We start from the raw sequence: 15,800 nt of genomic DNA, 5'->3' as shown, positions 1-15,800 counted from the left end.
AAAATAAGTGAAACCTCATAGAGAGTCTAACCATTTATTTTGTGGAGGAATAGCAGAATATGAAATTGAAGTTTTTTTTTTTTTTTCTTTTTCCCCTTTCATCTTACTTTACAAAAACTAGTTTACACGGTTTAAAAAAAAAAAAAAAAAAATGAATGCAATATGTAGATACGATTACCTACATTTTCCATACCCATTGGATAAAAATCGTTTCATATTTGAATCTGGGCCCTACTTATTAATACACAAAAGTTGACATTGTTTTACCGGTCAGGATTACCTTTCCAAAATCCAGTAGTTTGGATTTCATAAAAGAATGAATTGTTGACGAGTGATTTAATACAAATCTGTATCAATAATTAATTCTTTATCGTACTTTTTGTTTTCAAAATTTTCTTTTAAAGTTTGCCAGGGCCCAAATAAGGTTACCTTTTTGCCTAGAGATCAGATATGCCTTTTCTATTGAATATAATGAACTTTTATGTTGGTTTGTATAGTGCACTAATCAACAGAGTGGGTATCCAGGCATTTGGGTGTGTGATCCTCAGGTGCTTATTTGAAGAGCCAGATCTTCAGCATCTTGCAGAACTCCGAAAGTGAGGAGGAGGTTCTAATGTGTTAGAGGAGGTCATTCCATGTCTTGGGTGCGATGCAGGAGAATGAGTGACCTTCAGCTTTGCTTTTGCGAATGCATGTAGTGTATGAGAGTGAAGCATAACATAGGTGTCTGGTGGGTTGGTGAAAGTGTATGCATCTATTTAAGTATTCTGACCCTGTGTTGTGGAGGGCTTCGTATGGGTGAGTGAGAAGTTTGTATAGGCTGCGCTTGTGAATGGGGAGCCAGTGAAGCTTCCTAAGGTGCAGAGTGATGTGGGTGTGGCGTGGGAGGTTGAGTATATATTTTGTGGCTGCGTTTTGGATGGTCTGGAGTGTGTGTGTAGAAGGAGTTTGGAGATTCTGGTGTACATAGTGTTGCTCTAGTCCAGCCTGCTGGTGATGAGTGCTTGCATGACAGCCCTTCTGGTTTACTGAGGCAACCACTCGAAGATCTTCTGCAGCAGGTGTACTTTGTGGAGCAGGAGGTGCACACCGCATTGTCTTGAGCTGTCATGTTGAGCTTGTTGTGTAGGATGATCCCTAGATTTCTTGTGTGGTCTGTTGATGTGGGTGTTGGTCTCCGCTTCAGGGGCCACCAGGTGGAATCCCTTGGGGAGGTCTTGTTGCCGAAGACCAATACTTCTGACTAGTCGTAGTTGAGCTTCAGGCAGTTGGTTCGCATCCAGTCTGCTACCATGGTCATTCGGTTTTTGAAGTTGGTTCTGGTGTTTCTCGTCCGTCAGGGAGAGTATGAGTTGGGTGTTAATGCCTTAGGAGATGATGATGTCTTGCGATCAGATGATGGTGGCAAGCGGTGTCATGTTTATGTTTAAAAGGGTGGTGCTGAGGGATGACCTCTGTGGGACTCCACATCAGACTCATGGTCTCTGAAGTGAAGGGTGTCTGCCTGAGCCTTTGGGTTCTATCTGTGAGGAAGTAATGGATCCATTTGAGAGTAAATCTGTGTATGCCAATCTCGTGCAGTCTTCTGATGAAGTGTGCTGTGGGAGGCAGTGTCCAAGACCTCAGAGGTTTAGCAGGATGAGAGCTGCTGTTGCACCTCTGTCCAGGATGTTTTGAATGTCATCGGACGCAATGAGTGTTGGTTCGGTGCTGTGGTTCTTTCTGAATGCTGCTTGGGTGTTGCCTAGAAGCAGGTGAAGTTTGAGGTGGAGTGTGAGTTGGTTGGTGATGGCCTTCTCAATTACTTTCTTTGGCGGGAAAGGGGAGCAGGGAAGTTTCCATTCTTCTGGAAAAGTGGCAGACTTGATGGAGGTGCTGATGAGGTGGGTTTTGGTGGTGGTGTTTGGTGATCTTTCCAGGTTATGTTTTGTATAGTGCACTAATAACCTGAGAGCGTATCCAGGTTGTAGATGTAGTGAGTCCACAGGTCTGTTAGGACCCCTAAGTGGATGGTCTGCATGCTTGCTGCTGTCATTTCTGGTGAGGGTTGTCCATTTGGTTGAGTGGCTGCCTTGGTTGGTGGTGGGTAGGTTAGCAATGAGTTCTTAGGTTGGTTTGGTGTGTGAATTTGCTATATATGTTTGCATTTTTGCTGTAGAAAAAGTTGGATCGATAGTTGTTGAGTGGCAGCAATTTTGTTGACGGTGGCTGAGGGTGAGGTGAAATCGTTGACGGTTGAGATCATCTTTTTGCAGCTTTTGGAATGTCCTTTGATGCAGTCCACTAGTGCTTTTTTCTTGATGTATTTAATTTGCTGGTGATAACATCTGAGTCGAGTCTTGTAAGTTTTGTGGTCGGTGGTGGTATGGCTGGCTCTCCATTTTCTTTCTAGTGGTTTATGGTGTCACTTGGCGTCTCAGAGGTATTCTGTGTCCCACTGGCCTCCTTGTTTGATCTACTATGCTTGTTGGCTTTGATGTGGGTGAGTGAGTTTGCACAGTTCTTGAACCAGTTGTTGATGTCCTTGTTGAGGTTGTCCTTTGGGCTAGGTGCTGAGGGCCCTGAGCCAGTCTGCTTCTTTGATATGGCCACAACTGTGACTTAGAGTGCTGAACCTGGTAGGGGTCTCTTGATAGATGAGATAGAAATTTGCCGCGTTGCACTGCCACACTTAGTCATTGGCACTTCAGTGGTTGTGTATCCCATGCCAGAGTTAGATGTGTTAAAAGCATATATTATGCTCCATTTTTAGAATCGACAGGATGCAGCACTTCTAAATACTGTTTGCTAGGCGTGTTTATATATTCAAACTTACAACCATGCATGTGCATGCTTGTGTAGGAGTTTTTCTTTTAATTTATTTTAAAGCATATGGCGTTTTAAGCCAGTGAGAGATTTGAATTGTATCATTGGGAAACAGAAGATGAAAATATTGGCTTTGTGTTAACAGATTTTGATGACATGCATGTCATTTATCTGTGTGACAAGCATTCATCAGCCCTTGTTTGTTTCTGGTACTTTTTTTCCCCATGTGTGCCATAATTATGAGCACTGGCAGTAGGATTCCTTGTCTTGTTTTGAAATGGTTTCCATGTGAATAACTTATGTCAGTTATTATGCCTACTGCACTAAATGGGCCAAATTGGCTGCCGTGTTGAGTCACTAGCAGCACATTTTACACCCAACAAGAAGCCCTGGGTTTGCTTCTGTGAGTAATTTGCTGGTTGCGGGTGGTAAAACCATTCTTAAGCAAACAGCCACAATCCTTGTCAGGGTGAATCACAAAGTCACTAAATTAATCTGTGCTTAACCATCTGGTAGCTTGGCACAAAAGCAGTCAGGTTCGACTTAGAGGTAGTGTGTTAAGTATTTATGAAGCACACAAACAGTAATGAAGTACAAACACAACACAAAAAAAAACCACACCACTTTAGAAATGTAGAGTAAAATGTAATTATTTTATTTGGTACTGAATCAACAAGAATCCAATCGATAGAACCAGAGAGAAACAATTAAAAAAGGTTAAGTATTATGCCTAAAATAGGGTGACCAGACGTCCTGAATTAACCCAGACATTCCCGGTTTTCCGAGGCCTGTCCCGGCATCCAACACTTTACTAAAAAATAAACACATCCCAGTTTTGAGAGGGGTCGAGTGAGCATGCACATTTATAACTGTGCTACGAAGGCTCGTGTTCACACCGTACCCCTTTTGACACCAGGGACTGAGGTTTGTTTTAAAAGGGTCTCCTGCTGTGCTGCCTGACCCCATTTAGGCAACACAGCAGAATTTAATGAGGGTTGAATAAAGCCCATGAGAACCCATCACTGATGCCAGAATCGCCAATTTTTCCTTGAAACACAACCTAGCAAGGCAAAAGGAGTCTCATGTTCATGCTACAGAGGTGTGTAAATTTGTATCCACACAGCTCAGTAGCATGAAAATGAAAGTCGGCCTTGCTGGGGTTTGTACCTGATATATATTCTGTATTGGTACTTGCCACTAGGTGGGTATAGTAAGGTCTGCTTTTCCTTATAACGTTTTTTTGGTTTGCTAATAATTTTGACCCCCCCCCCCCCCCCCAAAAAAAAAATCACGTCAGCTCCTCCCTGGAAAGTTCCAAGTGATCCCTCTAGTGTGGGCTAAGAAAAGAAGGGGGGGGTTTGCAAAATCCTTCTGCATTTGTCAACTTTTTAAAACTGGCTACAGCAAAACTGATGAATTAAACAAAATTTGGCAGGAAACTAGATCTTGGTCTGCAGATTGTTATTTTTTTTAAATTTTGTGTAAATCTGTTCAGTAGTTTTTGAGAATTAAGGGTAAGAAATGATTCTAAATCTGAATGGTTGGGCTCGCGTGAGCCTGGCGACTCTTGCAGGAATACCAATTTAAAAAATGGAGTGTTATGATTGGCCCCGGAAGCTTCTTTTCCCTCGGGCCATCTTGATCCTGCAGGAGTCAGACTCTTGGGAGACTGAGCGCTCTGCCAGCAACATAAGAAAAATGTTGCTGGGAGCTATTAGAGGACTCTGGGACTTACTTAAAATAAAACGGAACTTTAAATATAATATTTATGCTAAAAAAATATATAAGGGGGACCACACTGTGGGCAAGACAAAAAATGAAGGCAAAACTTGTGATCCTGAGGGGGAGCAGTGTGCAACATTCAATAATGAATTCCTGGGGAACCCACACCCCAGGGCTGTATTCATAAAGGGGGGGGGGAGGGGCGCAAGGCCCTCCTCCTGTTACTCCCAAGTTATTGGGGAGGACACTGCTGGGGCTGCAAATGTGTGGGGGAGGGGGCAGGAAATCTCCCAGAGCCTGTAAGGGCCCTGGGGAGCCCACTCTTGGGTTCAATTGCTTTGAGGGAAGGGGGCCTTGAGGCTTCCCTTCCCTGAGCCAATAATGGGCCCGATGACCCATCAACAGGGCCTACTCGGATGCTGGTCCAGGGAGCCGAAAAGCCAGGACATGGGTTATCCTGCTTGCAGCAGAGCGTGCAGGAACACCTGTTTGCTCTCTCTTGGCTGGAGCATTTTCAAATCTCCCGCCAAGTGACCGCAAACACCAAGTCCGCTCCCAATGTGTGGGAGCTTTGAAAATGCATCTGACCGCTGGAAGCGGACTTTTGATCTGTTTTCCTGCCTGCTGTAATGTGGGCAAGGAAACAGATCAAAATATTGCTCCTGTCTGGAGGGAGCAGCATTATGAGCTGCTCCCTGCGGGTGGGAGCAATGCTAGCTCCTTCTGTATGCAGGGAACTGGCTGGCTGGGCCATGAGGGCTTCCCCTTTGTCCCCCAGCGACAGCATGGTGGGTGCACTGGGTGGGCACCAGGGCACCCACCTTTAACACTAGAGGGCCCTGTGGAATGGCGTTCCCGGGGCTGAAAATATTCTGGCGTGGGTGGGAGGGGGTTGCATGACTAATCTGCCCCTCCCCACCTGAAAATTAAGCTGTCCCTGTGGGGATGAGATCTCCAGGGCAGAGTTTGGCCCTGGCACGGTGGCCATGCGGCCCTGTGCTCCACTTAACCCCCCAAAAAATTGCAGCCTTGTGGGACGACTCATCAATTCCTAACAAGGCTCAAGGGGGGGAACCAACTAATTTAAAAAAAAAAAAAAAAAAAACATCTGGGAGATGGGGTCCCCAGGGCCAGGCTCTGTGCAAACCCCTGCCCCCCAAAGAGTTATGTTGGCTGACTTTGAAGGTTGTTGGTACCAGGCCTTGGGGCCATCCCTCACTGTGCAGGGCCCAAAGGCCATGTGCACTGTGGGGTTGGCTACATGTGGGCGGTTGACCACAGGCCAGGCCCTGCAGCCAACCCTCCACTAATTTGGCCAGGCGCGGGAGAGAGGGGGTTAGTTTTACGTATGGTAATTAAATATTTCTTTGTTATACTCTGTTTTTTCTTTTCAGTACATTTCTAATGATTAAAGTAATGTTATAGTTAAGTGAATGTCAGTGATCACATTTAATGTTTGAACTAAACAAAAACATAAAACAGTTCGCCAGTTACAGTTGATGGCACTAACTATAACTTGGGCCACTGCCATGCACTGCTTATGACCTCACATTTTGACATCTCAAATGACATCATCCAACTAGTGTTAGTTCGATTTATAGTATGTAGTGGCTCATAACTACCATAGTACTTTATCTAATTTTGAACATCTTGTGTACAGCTAATGGGTGTAGGATTGCGCAACAAATGCACTGCTAAATACATCGTAGGTGTGTACAGGTATTGAACGTGCTACAAAGCTTGACTACTTGTCTAGGGCTTGTTCCACAGAAGGTTTTAAGCTCTGTAGAAAAAGTTTGCAACAAAGCAAAAGTATACATATACTAAGGGGTTGTAAGAAGCGTTGAGTTAGACAGAATTATCTTGGCATGACAATTTCTACGTAACATCAAACTGTGTGCACCAGGTATTAAGCTATGTACAAATGCTTGTTTACCATTCTGAAGATGGTGTGCCTTTAAAGTTTTCACCACAGCATGAAGGCTGCAGGTAGTATAATCTTTAGCATCTTCAGGGGCTGCTCATTTTTAGCAAATTGTCTTTCTTGCCCAGTGTACAGAAGGCGTACATTGTTCGGAGTAGACACCTTTTAATACTCTGGAGTGTATTTGGCATGAGTTTTGTCTGCAAACAGTGTGGTGCAGAGTAAACTGTTCATAGAGAATGCTGTTTACAGTACTAACTATCAACTTCATTTGTCAATGTAGGTTTGGTGACTTGGGGGTTTATACACGTAAAGGCTATCCATAGTAGGACTTTTGTTAAGGAACTTGGCTTTCTCTGAACAGTTGTATACAGACTGAACACCGCATGCAATGAGTTTCACAAATTTCAGTAGTTAATTGTTAATGTGAACTACACTACCAGTGAAGTGTGTGGTATAGTCAATGTGGCAGATAATCCATATTTAATTTATGCAGTAGCTTAGTATATATATTTAGGTCTCAGAAATTATGTAATGCTTCCAATCACTGGATTGTGTCATCAATGGTCTCACTGATCATGTCAATGGGTGATGTAATATGTGAGGTCCTTAGCAGTGCATTTTTGGGGCGCAAGTTAGTTATCTCGGATAACTGTATCTGCTGAATTTCTATGGTTTTGAAGGTGTAAAATCTGAGCCTTACTACAACGTCCCTATAACCTTAGTTTTTTAGTGTATTTCAAAGTTTTTATTATTTTTTTTAAAATTCTGTTTCCCAATCATAACATTACCAACACAAAAGGATGATGGGACGAGTGCTGAACAATGCACACACTCACCCCCAGTCACAGACCTGGGTTTAATCCATCTTTCCTTTGCTCACCATGCCACCCTAGTTTGGACCTAGCCAAATGCAAATCAGTCTTGAGCCAGTTCCCCATGGGAATAGTCCAGCCCGAACTGCCAGGCCAGGTCCTCCCTGGACTGGAAACAAGCATCCTGGGTCCGGTTTCAGGGTATCACTCTTCATCAGCCAGGCTAGCTTAAATTCAGTGGCACAGTGAGCAAGGGACCAACGTCTGGGCACACCCTTCCCACTTGGGGCGACAAATGCAAAAAGAACAGATGATGGACAGAATGCAACTTTATCAACACACAAAGATGATGGATGGAGTGCTGAACCTTTTCAACCACTCGCCCGAGTCAGATCTGGGTTGAATCCATCGTTCATTCCTGTAACCTTTATTTTTTTTCTGTGAATTTCCATGGTGTGATTTAATGCTATTTCATAATAATAATAATGTTCCTGCATCCTTTGGGTTTTTAGTGAATTTTGCCATCTTTTGTTTTATAGGTTGACCTACAATTTCACCCATATGTTCAAGTTAGTAATATACATTTTCACAAGTTGTTAAATAGATGTTCAATGGCATGTGTAGCTGTAGATGCACATGCTGTGCATAAGGTTGCCATCTAGTTTTGGGTACGGAGTAGTACTACTTGTTATTGTTTGAATAAAGTTTTCGAGTCACAGGATCAAGTGACTCCTTCTCGAAACTGGCAAGGGCATGGAGTTGTTTTTTTTTCTCCGCCATCAGTTCAGACGTGTCGTCATCTCGCTCCAAGTTCTTGGCTTCAAACGGTCTATAATGGGATTCTCTCCGTCTTTCTGTTTTCGTTGGTATTGTTTCCGAATGCATATTCTTTAATATTCAACTATTGTTTTTTTTTTTCTACACTCAGCATTGACTTTTTTTGGATCTTTCAGGACAGAAAGGCCCGGTCGGGCCCTCATTGGGGACTACCCCTTCAACGTGGTGTTGAGCTATCAAACAATGCAGCCCTGATGGAACGTACTCCATTTCGGTTCTGCCCTCTGCCATTCCAAATTTCCACACACCAGCCAGCACCAGGTGTGTAATTTGTGCCTTTCACCAGACCACAACGATCAACGTGCCGTTCTTTTCGAAAACACTTAGAGACCAAATGGCCCGTCAAATGCAAAATGGCATCTCGACAAACATAATATACACACCGGACAGCTTCGGAGAAAGCATGCACAAGGAGATGTAGAGCAAGATGGAGTCGTCTTCGTAAAAGATTACGACTTTGATGTACAGTCGGACATCGAGAGTCAACCTTTACAGCCAGCAAAAACTAAGTAACCCTTCAGATAAAACAAGAGGTCACCGGTCCGTCACTGCATCCCAGCCATGCTCAGAGCCGAGAAAGTTATTCGGATGCCCTGCATACCAGCACAGCTCCGAAAAAAACCCAGACAAGTTGACGGCATTGACCTCTAGCAGCTCCACTTTGGGACCGGCAAAACAAAATGGAAAAAGAAACAAACGGCTACAATTTCGGCACCGAAAAGTTTCCATCCGAAAAAACTTCAAAAGACTCAAACTGACTCTGGACAGTCTGTAACATCCCCTACACCACAGGTGGAACCAATTTTGGAAGTTATGGGCACTAGACAGTGCCAACTTCAGATTTAGCAAGGAACAAGGCGGATTATAGCATCACCTCCGCCACCTCTAAAGGGGAAATACAATTTTTGAAGAGTCTTGATTCCTCTGCACCTGTGAGGAGATTGATAAAGAAAAGACTTCTTCTCATCATTCTCCACCTTTACCTACCACTCCACAACATACTGCACCAACATCTCCTACTCATTTAAGATTCACACTACCAAACCTAACACCTGGGGGTGGGGGGAGGAAGGTCACAAGACATAGGGGATACATTAGACGAGCAAGACCCGTGGGATGAATATGATCCAGATCCCATTACACCAATGATCTGGATATTTAACCAGATCCTCACCTCCTGAGGATTCATCATCATATCAGCAAGTGATAGCAAGGGCAGCAGCATATCCTGTAAATATGTACACTGACCCCCATAGAGGAAGACTTTTTATTTGACACCCTTGGTGCAACACAGAGAGCCAATTTCTTCCACTGTTACCAGGAATGATTAGACATGCAGATGAAATATTTAATAAAGCTGCACCCACTGACCCTCTATATATAAAGACACAAATTCCTCCAGAGACTATTGTGGCATCTACTGCAAGGAAAAGAGCCAACAACTCCTGACAAAGTAAAAATTAGATGCTGCAGGGAAGAGTAGCAGCTCAAGTGGCTAATCGTTGGCGAATTGCCAGTGCTCAAGCTCTAGTCTCTAGATATGACAGAGCTCACTGGGATGCTATGGAGGAACTGTTGCAATACCTACCAGAGGAACATCGTAAAATGCAACATTAAACCACATCACTCCTGAAGGGGGAAGACTCAAATCGCCACAGATCAATGGGTACTTCATATTATCCAAAATGGTTATTTTCTGGAGCTCATTTCCACTCCACCAAATATACCCCCACGTTCACACAAACTCTCACAAGAGCATCTAACCCTTCTGAATGAAGTAAATTCCTTTTTTCTAAAAGGGGCTATAGAACCAGTACCATTACAATACAAAGGAACACAAGTTTACTCCCTGTATTTTCTAATTCCCCAAAAAAGATGGTTGTCTCAGACCAATATTAGATCTCAGACCTTTAAATCACCACATTCTATCAGAACATCTTCACATGATCCCTCTTCAGGATGTTATTCCTCTTTTACAAATCGGAGATTTCATGACAGCCCTAGATCTAAAGGACTCTTACTTTCACATTCCCATTCATCCTGCACATAGAAAATACCTAAGATTTGTTGCAGCAGGAAAACATTACCAATTCAAAGTGTTACAAGTCACAACTGCTCCCAGAGTATTCACAAAATGCCTTGCAGTAGTGGCAGCACATTTCAGAAGAAAACAAAATTCATGATTTTCCCTTATCTGGATGATTGGCTCATTAAAGCCAATTCATTTCATCAGTGTCAAAAACATACTCAACCTACCATACGCCTCCTACATTCTCTAGGATTCATCATAAACTACCTCAAGTCCCACCTTCAACCTCTGCAAACACAACCATACCTAGGAGCTGTCCTAAATACACAATTAGGAATAGCATTTCCCAGTCAACAGGATATAAGCTTTTCAAACATTAATTGCAACATTAAAACAGAGCCACATATACACAGTAAGAACTGTGATGAAACTCTTAAGTATGATGGCATCTTGTATTGCCATAGTGCCTCATGCCAGACTTCAAAAGCGACCTCTTCAACAGTGTCTCGTCAGTGGTCTCAGGCACAGGGTCAAATGGAAGATCTAGTGTTGGACCACCAGACGTCTCTCTCTACATTGGTGGAATACCACAAACCTCTTAAAAGGGTGGCCCATTGTAGACCCTGTGCCTCAGGTTACTCTCACAACAGATACCTCAAACAATGGGTGGGGAGCGCATCTCCTCAGCCTAACAATATGGGACGGTAATCACCAGTCACTTCATATCAATTACCTCGACATGCAAGCAATATTCTTGGCAATGAAAGCATTCCTACCACAATTGCAACACAACAATGTTGATACGTACAGACAATATGACTGCCATGTACTGTGTTAAAAAATGGGGGGGGGCACAATCTCAACAACTGTCCCAGCTAGCACAACCACTGTGGAAATGAGCGATTCATCACCATATTCACACAGTGGCACAATATCTCCTGGGCACAGTCAGTCAGTTCGCAAACCTGCCAAGCAGGACGAAGCAACAAACACATGAGTGGGGACTCAACCCACAAGTCCTTCAACAGTACTTCACAAAGTGGGGAACACCTAAAATAGACCTGTTCGCAACATAACAAAAAAAAAAAAAAAAAACTTTGCCTCCAGGTACCCACACCCTCCGTCCAAAGGCAATGCTCTATGGATGAGTTGGTCAGGGATATTAGCTTATGCTTTTCCCCCTCTCCCACTGTTACCATTCCTAGTACGGAAGATAAAACAATTATCCCTCAACATGATCTTAGTGGCCTCTACTTGGGCACGTCAACCATGGTACACAATTTGTTGTTCCTCATCAAAAACCTCAGATCTTCTAACACAGAAAGGGGGACAAATAAGACCTCCAAATCACTCAACCTAGCTATATGGTTCCTGAAGTCATAGAATTTGGATATTTACATTTACTACAAGAAGGTATGGCTATCCTAAAAGAAGCACACAAACCTACCACTAGACAGTGCTATGCAGCAAAGTGGAAATGTTTTGTTTGTTGTTCTCAAACAAAAAAACATTGACCCTCTTCAACCAACAGTACAGGACAATGTACAATACTTATTACATTTGCAAAAAGCAAATCTAGCCCACAGATCTATTTGGTTACATTTAGCCGCTATATCTGCATATCTGCAAAATAGACAACATATTTCACTGTTTAGAATTCCAATCTAGCATTTATGAAAGGACTAAAAAGAATTCCTCCAACCCCATTTTGAAACCTAAACATTGTACTCACAAGACTCATGGCTCCACGTTTGAGCCACTACACTCATGCCTATTAAAATACCTTTCATTGATAGTAGCGTTCTTAATTGCTATCGCAACTCTCAGGCGTGTTAGTGAACTCCAGGCACTAACTTTAGAAGAAGCCTTCTTTCACGTTCATAGAGAAAAGATTGTATTAAGAACCAATCCAAAAGTCATTTCACAATTTCATATTAATCAAACTATAGAACTGACAGTTTCTTCCCAAAACCAGAATCCGTAGCAGAAAGAGCTCTACATACTCTATATGTCAAAAGAGCTCTTATGTGCTACATAGACAGAAATGTTTTTTAGGAAAACGTTTTGTGGCTTTCTCATTACCACATAAAGGAGACCCAGTATCTAAAACAACTATAGCAAGATGGATAGTCAAATGCATTCAGGCTTACTATACTAAAGCTAAAAGACCATTACCTGTGCCACGTAGAGCACATTCTACTAGGAATAAAGGTGCATTTATGGCTTTTCTAGGCAACATACCAATGGCAGACATTTGTAAAGCAGCAACATGGTCTGCACCACACACCTTTACTAAACATTGTGTAGACGTCTTTGCCAGACAACATGCAAATGTTGGACAAGCTGTACTTAACACGTTTTCAAGCAATTGCAACCCCAACACACTAGCCACCGCTTTATGGAGTGACTGCCTTACAGTCTATGCACAGCGTGTGTATCTATAGCTACACATGCCATTGAATGGAAAATGTTACTTACCAGTAGACATCTGTCTGTAGCATGCTATAGATTAACATGCACCTTCCCGCCTCCCTGTAAGTGTGTACAGATTACAATTACATTTTTCTATTTATATTTATACATACACACACACATATTGCATGGACATCTTTTATAGCCGACTATACTCTTTTCACTACTTCACTCTCCCGCCTGCGTACAGTCTAACAAAGGACTCTATGCCCATGCGCAGTATTCCCAAGAGGAGGAGTCACTCGATCCCGTGACACACAAACTTTGTTCGACCAAAAACAAGTTGTACTACTCCGAACCCAACACTAGATGGTGAGCTTATGAACAGCATGTAAATCTATAGCACTACATGCGATGTACAAATGTCTACTGGCAAGTAACATTTTCCTTTATTAAGATGCTTATTCTTATTATACATTTTAAAAGTAACAAATCACTGTAAGGTAACTTAAGTTAACTTTCTATGATTGCAATACAGTAAGTCTTTCTCATTGTTTTGTATTCATTTTATGGATCCACTGATCTGTTGCGACGGCACCACAAACCTACTGCAATTCCAAGAGCACACCCAGACCTTAACGTTTTGTGGCTACATTAAGTCTCCTCCAATCCACACTGGACACCACACCCTAAATCAATTATTTAGATTTACATCTCTCTGGAGACGGACTGAAAACCACAGCTCCATCATTCTTCTGGACTTCCTCCAAAAGAAGAGTTTCAAAGTTATGACGTCTTCTGCTGGAGATAAAAGAAAAGGGGAAGATAAGGACAAAGACGACTTACCACCTCCAAAGAATTCCGCCAATGTTTGACAATATTTCTCCATCCCTTCGGGAGATAAGAATTGTCTTACAAAATTTGTTTAATGCAATATACGCAGCAAAAAACTGACACAACATACTGCCTTGGTGTTCTCCAACATTTGCCAAAGACTGAAGTGGCAGTGGTCAACCAAATTTTGTCGGCACATAGAGAAATCCAGTAAACAGGTCAATAAAGCTGTTCCTGCATTTCTCCTAGACCACAAGATGGGCTCTATATACCATAACAACTTGTGCATTAATATGGGTGGACTGTATTAAAGAGTCCATTTCGCAGACTGAGCAATTGGGTGTTCCTCAACAGTTTTAAAAGACTTAGTCCTGTTATGTGTGATAATCATCTGCACACCATTAACACAAAGGCTTTTTCAGAGCCAACAGTTTTCCCAAACAGTGGTTCTTTTATGTTTTCACATGCTTTTTAAAAACAATTTCCACTCAATTCTGCGGATCCCGTGTCTAATAAGGGGTCTGTTGCTTAGGAACTGCGACAGACCCGCTGATTCATTCCCAAACAAAAGCACACATTTAACACAAACAACTTATTTAATACAAACCTATCCTACTGCAATTTATATAACTCTATTACTGCTTGTGTGTGACTAGCTGTCTACTGTCTGTATGGGTGTGGTTGCCAGTGTGTGGATGTGCAAGTGGTTCTGTCAGTGGGCGTGTCACTGATTGTGTGAATCTGTAAGTCTGTGTAAAAGTGGCTGTATAGGTGTGTGTAAGTGGGTGTGGGAGTGGATGTGTAAATGGGTGTGATTTTTGGTGGGTGTTAGTGAGAGTCTGAATGGGGGTGGGAGTGGTTCTCTGGTTCTGTAAGTGTGTGTGTGTGGCTGTATGGGTGTGAATTGGGTGTGTGAATTTGGTGTCTGTGGCTGTCTGGTTCTATTGATGAGAGTGGTTCTGTGAGTAGGTGTGCGAGTGGTGGTATGGATGTGAGTGGTGCGTTGTGAGTGGTTCTGTGTAGGTGTTTTTGTGTGGTTCTGTGAGTGGCTCTCTGGGTCTCTGAGTGGGTGTATCAGACTTTACAGGTGTGTGTGGCTGCGTGGGTGTCTGTTTTCTAGTTCAGAGTACATGTGTGAATGGGTGTGTAATTGGGCATGCAGATGTAGGTGGGTCTGAGTGTCTGGCTGTATGGGTGTGAGTAGTTGTCAATGATTTTGCTGCATAGGTGTGAGTGGGTATGTAAATGGCTGTACGGGTGTGTACATGGCTGTGAGTTGCTGTTAGTGCTTGTGTGGGTCTGTGATTGGATTTATCAGTGACTGTATGGGTGTGTGAGTGGGCCTCAGTTTTTTGTGTTCTTTAAACAATTTTTTTTATTTTTTTTATTGGGCTCTGGATCAGTCGTAGGTTTACACTGTACCGCGCTGAGCGCTGTGGTGGATCCCTGGACCCTCACGCCCAAATAAAACGGTTTCTGTCATTTTCTTGTCCATGAAGGGTTTCTCACAGTCCCCTCAATCGGTTCCTTGTGGCCAGGGTACTTCTATCCTGACCCTCTTATATCCTATTTACAGTTTTGAACCCCCCCAAGAAACGTGTCCCGATTCACAGAAAAATCGAATTTTAATAATATCATTATAAAATGCATATCTCCGATATAGAAATTGGGCCAAATGTTGACTGCACTGACTTGTGCCAACAATTAATCCTATGTCTAGGGCAATGCCTGTCCTGGTTCTTTGTTCAGAAAATGTGTTCACCCTAGCCTAAAAAGACAAAGCTCCCTTCATCAATCAAAGAAATTTGTATAGCGCGCTACTTACCCGTGAGGGTCTCAAGGGGGTGGGTGAGGGGGGGGGGTGTAGGGACTGGGGGTGGCGATCACTGTTCGAATAGCCATGTCTTGAGTTTTTTTTCTGAAGAGCAGGAGGTCTTGGGTCTTGCGGAGGTTGATGGGGGAGGGAGTTCCAGGCCTTTGGGGCGAGATATGAGAAGGAGCTGCCCCCTGTGGTGGTGTGTTGGATGCAGGGGACTGTGGCGAGTGCAAGGTTGGTTGATAGGAGGTGGCGGTGGGGGTGTTTAAATTTTTGTTGAGGTAGGATGGGCCGTGTTGTGGAGGGATTTGCGTGCGTGGACGAGGATTTTGAAGGTGATCCTTTTGTCTATGGGGAGCCAGTGAAGGGATTTGAGGTGTGGTGAGATGTGTTCATGGCGGGGGAGGTCCAGGGTGAGGCGTGCGACTGTGGTCTGGATTCTCTGGAGTTTGCGCTTGAGTTTGAGTGTGGTGCTGGCGTATAGGGCATTGCCGTAGTCTAGTCTGCTACTGATTAGTGCGTGAGTGACGGTCTTTCTGGTCTCTGTGGGAATCCATTTAAAGGTTTTTTCAGCATGCGCAGTGTGTTGAAACAGGAGGAGGTGAT

General features: G+C 43.3%; 1 protein-coding gene across 1 annotated transcript in view; it reads left to right on the top strand.

Annotated features, from left to right (window-relative positions):
- The window catches only part of IGF2BP3 (insulin like growth factor 2 mRNA binding protein 3), a 515,178-nt gene that overhangs the window by 37,283 nt on the left and 462,095 nt on the right, over positions 1-15,800 (top strand). The window lies entirely within an intron of this gene.

Source organism: Pleurodeles waltl, chromosome 10, assembly GCF_031143425.1.
Source record: "Pleurodeles waltl isolate 20211129_DDA chromosome 10, aPleWal1.hap1.20221129, whole genome shotgun sequence".
NCBI classification, from domain to species: Eukaryota; Metazoa; Chordata; class Amphibia; order Caudata; family Salamandridae; genus Pleurodeles; species Pleurodeles waltl.
This window is presented reverse-complemented; position numbering and strand designations above follow the sequence as displayed.